The sequence below is a fragment of the Somniosus microcephalus genome, unplaced genomic scaffold (genome assembly GCF_052327205.1).
Source record: "Somniosus microcephalus isolate GS21.2 unplaced genomic scaffold, FLI_Smic_1.0 scaffold267, whole genome shotgun sequence".
Lineage (NCBI taxonomy): Eukaryota > Metazoa > Chordata > Chondrichthyes > Squaliformes > Somniosidae > Somniosus > Somniosus microcephalus.
In genome coordinates, this window is record NW_028225454.1 from 254,585 (window position 1) to 264,339 (window position 9,755).

The following is a 9,755-nucleotide window of genomic DNA, read 5'->3' on the forward strand; positions in this document are numbered from 1 at the left end:
GTATAAGAGTAAGGAAGTCTTGCTACAATTGTACAAGGCCTTGGTGAGACCACACCTGGAGTACTGTGCACAGTTCTGGTCTCCTTATCTAAGGAAGGATATACTTGCCTTAGATACGGTGCAACAAAGGTTCACTAGATTGATTCCTGGGATGAGAGGGCTGTCCTGTGATGAAAGATTGTGTAGAATGGGCCTATACTCTGGAATTTAGAAGAATGAGAGTTGATCTCATTGAAACACATGATTCTGAAGGAGATTGACAGGGTAGATGCTGAGAGGTTGTTTCCCCTGGCTGGAGTGTCTAGAACTAGGGGTCATAGTCTCAGGATAAGGGGTCGGCCATTTAAGACTGAGATGAGGAGGAATTTCTTCACTCAGTGGGTTGTGAATCTTTGGAATTCTCTGCCCCAGAGGGCTGCGCATGCTGAGTCTTTGAGTATATTCAAATCTGACATAGATAGATTTTTGGACTCATGGGGAATCAAGGGATATGGAGATCGGGTGGGAAAGTGGAGTTGAGGTCGATGATCAGCCATGATCTTATTGAATGGCGGAGCAGGCTGGAGGGGCCGTGTGGCCGACTCCTGCTCTTATTTCTTATGTTCTTAGAAACACGTATGCTGTAAGTGCCCTCAGGCCATGTGTAGACTTTGAAGAGAGAAGGTTTTACTTTGTCCTCCATAGAAGGGATCTACTAATGTAAAACAGTGATTTTCAGAACTTTCATATATCCAAATTAAAGCAAGCTGAACTATAAAGCAAAGGGAGAGTACAGCATGAACTGGGATGGGGGAAGAAGCTGGCATGAAATGCAGGGGGAGAGTGCCAGCTTAAAGTGGGTAGGAGCAGGAAAAGTGCTTACTTAAATTGAGAATGGGGGGGGCGGGAGAGAAGAGTGCTCACATGAACTGGGGGAAAAGGACAGGCGTACCAGTTTGAACTGAGCAGCAAAGGGGGGAAAGTCACCATGAACTGGGGCAGGGGTAAGAATGACAGCTTGGATTGAGGGGGGAAGGGAGACGAGTGCCAACATGAACAAGAGGCAGGTGGAGTAGAGTGCAAGAATGAGTTGGGATAGCTGGGAGATGAAGTGTATCGACACAAATTTAACAGGAAGAAAGCAAGAGAGAATTTGCATTGATAGAACACCTTATCACACCACTCAGAAATGTCCCAAAGTGCTTCACATTCAGTGAATTATTTTGAAGTGCAGTCGCTGCTGTTTTGTAGGGAAATGTGACAATTCAGTTTGCATGACAACAACAACTTGCATATACATAGCACCTCTAATGTAGTAAAACGTCCCAGGGCACTTCACAGCAGCGTAATCAGACAACAATTGATGCCGAGGCAAAGAAGGAGATACTTAGAGGGGTGAGAAAAACCTTAGTCAAAGAGGTAGGTTTTAAGGAGAGTCTTAAAGGAGGAGAGTGAACTGGAGCGTTTTAGCGAAGGAATTCCACAGTTTCAGGCTGTCTGGGCTGATGGCATGGCCGCTATTGGTGGATGAGCTGGAGGATGGACAGGAGCCAGAGTTAGAGGAACGCAGAATTCGCGGAGGATTGTAGAACTGAAGGAGTTTATGGACATAGGGAGGGGTGAAAGGAATTTGTACACCAGGATGAGACTTTTAAATTTGTGATATTGGTGGACTGGGACCCAATGTAGGTCAGTGAACACAAGGATGGGTGAGCAGGTCTAGGTGCAGCCAACAGAGTTTTAGATGAGTTGACGTTTATGAAGGGTAGAGGATGGGAATCCAGCCAGGAAAGCATTCGAGTAATCAAGTCCGGTGAAAATGCAGGGATGAGGTTTTCAGCAGCAGATGTGCTGAAGCGGGGACCGATCAGGTGATGTTGGAAAGTACAACTCCCTGCTTTTCTTCAAATAGTGCGATAGAATCTTTAGCATCCACCTGAACCACTGGAACAGGCAGATGTTGCCTTGGTTTAACACCTCACCTGGAGGGTGGCACGGTGGAAGGTTTTTAGCAGGATAAGAGTCAGTTCAAGAAACACAGTCTTTCAGAATGCTGAGGATACCTTTGTGATGGGCCTTCTTTTCTGCTTTAAGGATAGGTTCTCCTTCTGCATGTAGGAGTGGGGAATGATCTGGTTAACAGCCAGCAGGGGACCTGTAGAAGACCAGGTTGATGATCCTGTTTAGTAGAGAGTTAATGAGACTGTTAACATGAGAGAGAGAGTGTTTTAGAATTAGCACTAGGCATTGCATTGAGGGGCTCCCATTTCAGAATGGAATACAAGAATGAGAAGGAGGTGTAATGGGCCAACCAACAGACAGACTGAGTACTTCAACCAATGCTCCTGTTCATATCATTGGGAGTGGGGTGGTTGAGGTGTTGCTGTGCATTGGGTGAGAAGACAAAATGGCCAGGAGCTAGTACATCAGCCAGCATGAAGTAGATAAGTGCAAGTACAGCTGAGATTTTGCAGTCATACCCTTTCCTTTTACAGTGCTGTTTGCAGACGTCATCATTGTGTGACCAGAGTCTTCATGGTCAATGGGTCCAGGAGACAGGAGCAGACCTTAGTTAAAGAAACCAGATGGAGGGGAGGGCGTGACGCAACTAGGCTGAGATGAATTTTGATGAATTTTGTTCTCTTGCAGCAATGTACAGAAGGATTTGTTGAAAGAGAAGCTCGATCAGCTTCAATGTCACTTCACGTGGGGCCCACAGAAAGAAAACATTGACTTGGATAATATGAAGCAAAGATTGCAAGATTCAATACAGGCTGGTGTGAAATATCAAGCCATGTCTTACAACCATCTTGCTTTTGTAAACTGTCTGCAAGGCAACTGTGAAGAGGCAATTCAAAACTTAAAGGAAGCTGCAAAGTTTCTGAGGGAGAATCATGAACATGAATTTGAAAGAAGAAGCATCATCACCTATGGAAACTATGCCTGGGTATATTATCACATGGGACAACTGACAGAGGCCCAGTCCTACCTCGACAAGCTGGAGATGTTCTGTAAACCATTTACTAATGGCTCTCGGTATACAGCACTGATACCTGAAGTATACGGGGAGAAAGGTTGGTCACTGTTGAAATCTTCTAGGAAATATTATGACGAGGCAAAGGAATGTTTTGAGAAAGCTCTGGAGGAAGAAACTGATGACACTGAATGGAATGCTGGTTATGCGATTGCTCTGTTTCGCCTGGAAGGAGATTCTTGTACCCCAGAGAGCTGTGAACCCAGTCAATCAATGAAGCAGTGGCGACGTGTGCTGGAGCTTGATCCAGATGACTCTGTAGCCATGGTGCTGTTGGCTCTAAAATTACAAGAGTTCAATCAAAAGGAGGAAGCTCTCAAATTAGTTGAACAAGCATTGCAGAAGTCTCCTGATCTTCCATATGTAACTCGTTATGCAGCAAAATTTTTGAGAAGAGAAGGAGATGTGAAAGAAGCTTTGGAGCTGTTGAAGAAAGCATTAGAAATTAGCCCAAACTCTACCTTCTTACACCACCAAATAGGTCTGTGTTACAGAAACAAACTATTTCAACTGATCAAATATCCTGGCAGCAAAAATCCTCGCAATCCTGCTTTTCAACAGAAAGCGGAGTTGATCAAACTATGCAAGTACTATTTTGAAAAGGCATTTGAACTGAAGCCATCATTTATTTTTGCACAATTGGATTTTGCACGAATCTGTTCAGTAAATGGAGAATATCTCAAAGCAGAGGAGATCTACAGCAATCTACTGCAATTAGAGGATAATCGTCCTGATAATAAGCAGGCAGTATATTTGCAGGCTGGGTTATTTGAACTGTATCACAAAAGATCTGAATCAAAGGCCATCACCCATTTTCTGGAAGGACTTAAAATCCAACGTGGCACAAAAGCTTGGGAATTGTGTCACTCAAACTTGAGAAAGATTGCAACAAAACAAATTGACAGGAATTCCAGAGACAGCAAGGCCTTTGGTGTTCTTGGGTTACTGCACCAGCTGGACGGGGAGAAGTGTGAAGCTATTGAGTGCTTTGAAAAGGCCTTGGAGTTTGATCATGACAATGAAGAATATCTAAGTGCTCTTTGTGAATTACGCCTTTCTATCTAGGTCAACGCTGACTTTCCCAGCTGAAACTACACACAGCGGGGTAGAGTTTCTGCTTCGGGCGCAATCGGGAACATAGGCGCAAATTGTGCTTGAAATTGCACTAGATAGGTTACAGTTCAAGCTTCCGCTAGAATGTATTTGCATAATCACAAACAAAAAATCTTCAATGAACCAGTCCAAGCGATCAGTGTAATAAAATGTAACCAGTTATTTTTATTTCAATTAAAAAATATTCATTGTTGTATTTAAGAGTGATAACCTGGTGCCGTTTTATTAATACAGCTGAAAATAGATTTGCCACAAAAAAATAAACATTCTTTAATAGAAGTGTCCAGCATTTCACCGGTGAGAAACCTGATGTAAAATGACTGAAAATCACTTTAAAAAGCCATACTGAACCATTTATTAGTTTCATAGTTGTCAGTTTGTAAGTAAATTAAAATATTTAATATGTAAAACTTTTAAATCGTGCCCACTACTGCCTGGGTGCCTAAGAAAACGAGCTCAATTTGAAAACCTTCCTCGAACGGCCACAAACAGAAGCAATCAGCGGAAACTCGCCATCCTTGGGATTCTGATCTGGGGGCGTGGCCAGTTTTGGGGGCGGGGCCGGCTTCGGGTGGAATGATTTTTAAACCAGCGTTAAAGATCACAGAAAACTCGATTTACACTTGACGTAAATCATGCCCGAATTTCCGTGATCTTTTGCGCTGGTTCGGCTGATTTCACCCGGATTGTACGGATAAAACTAACGCAAATTAGCGAATACTCTACCCCAGTGTTTGAAAGATGCACTGATGCTCGCTGATCTATGGACAAGTTTGGCAGGATACACATCTGACTTAACTTGTTTAATATAGACTGTTAGTACTTTCATTCCAAGCAGCCTTTTCTTTGTAAACGCATAAATATTTGTGAGTACAGTCCCCACCGATTTGCGCACTATACGTGATGGCCAGTATAATGCCTGAATAAAGATTATTTTCTCTTTCTCTCTGTAATGAACCACCCGCTTAATAATAAAGCTTTGTAGCTGCAGATACAGCTTTTCCAATGAGAAATGTGTACGTAATGCTGATATTTAGAGATATTTAGTAAACGAAAATCATAAATGTATAAATTCAAGTGTAGCCATTGACCAACTAATATTACCCATAATTATTCCTGGGTAACTAAAATGCTAAAGCTCGTTCAGAATGCAGCTGCAAAGACAGTCTAAAGCAGTTTTGACTAAGCTTTGATAACAAACAGCCACAGGCTGCGAGTGAAGGTTAAATTGTTAAATGACATATCCTAACACTAAGTAGAAATTAGAGTTCGCTTAACAAAACTGATTGCAAAGATAATTAGTATAAGGACATAAAATGAGAGAGATCATGGGAGTTAAGGTATTTATCTGGTAGATTAAAGTAAGACAGTCTGGATACCGTCAAGCCTAGGGAGACAGCGCTGATATGGGCCCTAGGTAGAGAGAGGCCTTGTACCGCTTGTACCAGGAGAGGCAGAAATGAAAGAGATAAAGTGAATTCCAATGGGGTGAAACACGACAAACAAGATAACAAGACAGCAGGATAGGGTTGTGGAAAAGTACTGGAAAAGGGAGTGGCCAAGATGTTAGCCTTAGTCTGAGTGACAGTGGTATTTTGACCAATTAAAGAAGGTGATTTTGTTAAAGACCATATATGGACACTGGCCAAACCAACTTTTGATAAGAAATGGGTTAAAACCTTGATACTCGAAAAAAACTTCACACAGACTTACTGCGAGATCAAAGGAACAGACTTAAGATGACGTCATCTGTGTCCGAGAGGTTCCAGAGACCAAGGGCTGCGAGCTATTCATTAAAACTATCGCCTATTGTTAAGTATATTACACTGTAAGCTTAATAAATCTTGATCTATTGCTCAAACATACTGACTGCTGCCTATTGGTGTCTTGTCCAAGAACTCTGAGAGATCATTAAGGTCTCACAAATGTTAATTTGCTGTACTATCAGAGGCTGAGGGGGAGTAATTCGGTTGTTAGCGTCACCGATTAACGCCTAAAGAGGCCGAGAAGTGGGGTGCTAGCCAATTTCCGGGCGAGCGCAAGGCGCCTAGCGCCTCGCCCCATATTGAGCATGCATTTAGGGCTGGCGCTAAATCTTAGCGCCCGCTTATGGGCGCAGGCTGATTATGACGTCATTTGAGTGTGCAACGCCTTTTGGGCGCCCCGGACTGGAAATTCAGTGGCGCCACCCTCCGTAGTGCCTGGTGCTAATAGTGACAGCTTACCTGGACCTTACCAAGTCACTCTCGGGCTGGAGGAGCATTATTTAAAGGGGACTGGTGTGGTTTAAAAGCGGCAGCCATTTTTGGAGCACAACTTCCTCGAGAGCTACAAAGAGTTGCTGAGCTGCACACTGAGAGCCATTTGACCACTGAGCTAGCGCAGGCAGACGATCTTCAGCCTTCTGACCATCACCTTGCTGTTGGTGAGCCTTGACAATGGGGAACCTTCCTGTGGGCACTTATTATGGGGGCTGCATTGGAGGGGAACGTCCTGCTGCTGAATCATCTGGAAAGGGCACTGAGACGCTGGGAGAGGGGGGCGGGCATGGCCAAACGGAGGAGGGCCAACAGACATCGCCACAGCAGACCTTACGCTGGCAGGGTTTTCTGACAGCAGTTTTCCTACATGAACATGCCGGAGGAGCAGTGTGTCAGAAGGCTGCGATTTAGAAAGGAGGTGGTGACTGAGCTGTGCCAGCTGCTTCAGCCAGATCTGCAGCCTCAGATAAGTTGCAGGACATCTCTGTCGGTGGCTGAGAAGATGCCTGCTGGCCTGAACTTCTACGCGAGCGGCTCTTCTCAGGCTGCGCGTCAGTGGCTGATCAGAAGTAGCTTCTAGGCCCCTCTCACGGAATGCTTGCTGCCATTCCAAGAACAGGAATGGAACCGGTCTGATACCCCCAAGCCTGTGAAGGGCAAGATGCATGTAAATAGCAGGCATGGCCATTGTAAATGAAGAAAGTGTTTCATTACACAAAATGTGGTTCCTTCAAACATGAGAAAGCTATGGCAACAGAAAGCAAAACTAATACACTGACACATAACTGACTCTCACACCCGGGAGACTGTCCAAAACATAAATCACATTCTGACCATCTTCCTTGGCCTTGATTCCACTGCGCCAACCCAAGCATCCAATGCCCCATCAGTGAGGCATTCCGCCCTCTGCCTCACCCTTTCCATGTCTTGCTAGGCTGGTGCCCCACAGGTAGGCTCCCATCGCTTTGAAGGCCTACAAGGCAGTGAGTGTGTCTGGTGATGTCAATTGACCTGCCCCTTTAAGAGCTGGCCGGCGCCAGTGTGTCTCAGGGAAAGTGATTATTGACAGCACCATCGCTGTGCCCCGCTGCCGTGAAATTGGGTTACGCCGCTGGGTTAGCGCCTTAGGAGTCTCGTGCAGCGCCTGATTTAGCGCCGCAATCACCCTCAGGGGCGCAACGACCCAATATCGCGCCAGGTAGCGCTAAATCCCGCCTGGCGCTAAGCTTTGCACTTCACCAGGACTAGCACCCCAAAAGCGGCTACACCCAATTTTTAGCCCTGAGTGTTAAAATAACCAATAAAAGAAACTGTAGCTATGATTTTATTTGTGTCATTGATCTGTGCTAATGCTGACAGTGTCGCTCATAGTCCATAATTAGAGTTGATGAACTGTACCAGCTCTGTAAGGAACATTGGGGGAGAAATTCGGTATCGCCCCGTTTGGGGCGTTATTATCGGCCGGGTGCAAAGTTTAGCGCTTGGCGCTATTTATTTCCTCCGACTGCAAAATTGGCCTCTATTGCCCCTGGAGGTGATTTGAGAGCTAAATCAGGTGCCACACACCTCTCTTAAGGTGCTATCGTTGAGGAGCGAGGCGCTACCTCAGAGCACTGGTGAAGCTCAGGTGATGTCAGTTAGCAAAGGAACACAGACAGACTGGCGCCGGCCAGTTCTTAAAGGGGAGGGTCCATGTTGCTGGCCAGCCATACTCTACTCATTGCAGCCTTGAATCTCGGCCTGGAGAGACCTCAAAAGCAATTGTGCTGGAACCACTAATGGATAGGCCCAGGGAAAGAGCTCAGTGCTTCAGCGACCAGGCATTGGTGGCTCTTGTTGGCGCTGTGCAGCGGCGACGGGCACTGCTCTACCCACAGAGTGTCAGGAGGCCATTGCCCCATGAATACAGAAGAGTCTGGAGGGAGCTGACTCAGCACGTCTCCTCGAGGAACCTGGTGCTGAGGACCTACACCCAAAGTCGTAAGAAGTTCAACGACCTCACTCGGGTGGTGAGGGTGAGTGGCTGCTTTTCAATACCTCTACATCCCTCCATCTCAACTTCACTCTGTGCCCAGAGGGTTTATAAACCCCAAATTCCCAACACACATCCAAGACCTATGGCCATCTCGTAAAACACACACGTACATTCCTAACCTTGCATTCATTAAGGGCTACTCAACTATGGGCGGCGCATCAGGGAAGCACATGGCTGCATGTTCACTCAGACGCCATCCTTTTTCTTGCAGGCCAAGCTCTCTCATAACAGGCAGCAGCAGCAATGCACGGGAGGAGGACCGGCTGACCTACGCACCCTCACCGATTTGGAGGCGCATTGCCAGCCAAGTCATAGGTGCCGTGGCCGCAGGAGAGGTCGAGCTAAAGCCACTCTTGTACCTCCCTGCTTTCAGATAGTGAACCACCAGCTGACCAGCCTGTCCCTCAAACTACCAGTGGCAGCGACGCCCCAGGCGAGGAGTAAAAGGAAGCCGGAGCCTCACCATCTGCGTCTCCTGAGGGAGCCCATTCCAACACTGGGACGACACCTTATCTGGAGAGGAGCAGGGGGGCAGGGTCTGATAAGGGTGAAGCTCCTGGACCCAATGAGCTGCAGCAACACCATGAGGGAAGGGAAGCTCGGGGGCCCGCTCCCCAGAGGGTGAGTAGGCAAGTGAATCCTGCTGCACGGTACTCAGATGAGGACCTCGCCATAGTGACCATTAATAGCCAGGCCTTGAGCATGCACACTGAGCTCATGGGTGCAATGGCAAGGGTGCCCGAAAGCATGGATGGAATGGCTAGGAGTGTGGAGCAGTCCGCTGCAGCACAGGCCGACGCAACACAATGGCTTCGTGCTGCAATTCAGTCATTGGCTGGTGCCATCCAGTCTCAGACTGCTCTCATGCAGTCTCAGATTGATGTCACGCAAGCACTGACTGCTGCCATCCTCGCTGGGTCAGCCACATTGCCCTGGGGCTCGCACGGTGCCACAGCAGGCCAGCAATCTGTGCTCGAGTAAATTGCTCCGGATGCTGAGGTAATGCCCCGTGGGAGTGCCAGTGTGTCAGTTGAGCAGGAAGGTGCTGTCCTCTCTCAGGATGACAGCAATCCTGCTGCCACCACTGGCACTTCCCCATTGCACTTGCCACGGCCTGCAACACAGCCAGCCCAGACTGTTGCCGCCCATGCAGAGTTGGTGCAGACTGCAGCCAGGCCTTCCAGGCCCAGAGCTGGTCGAGGGCATCTGCAGTCTCTGGATCCCAGGCTCAGCAGCCTTCCACCAGCCTTGCTGCAGCCACTGGGGCCCCATAATGGAGGATCAGTAGGGGCCCCATAATGGAGGATCAGTAGGGTGGGAAGGGGGGGAGTGC

General features: G+C 47.2%; 1 pseudogene; it reads left to right on the plus strand.

Annotated features, from left to right (window-relative positions):
- Positions 1-1,084: 1,084 nt before the first annotated feature.
- LOC147081959 (interferon-induced protein with tetratricopeptide repeats 5 pseudogene) lies at positions 1,085-5,987 on the plus strand (annotated as a pseudogene).
- Positions 5,988-9,755: the final 3,768 nt, after the last annotated feature.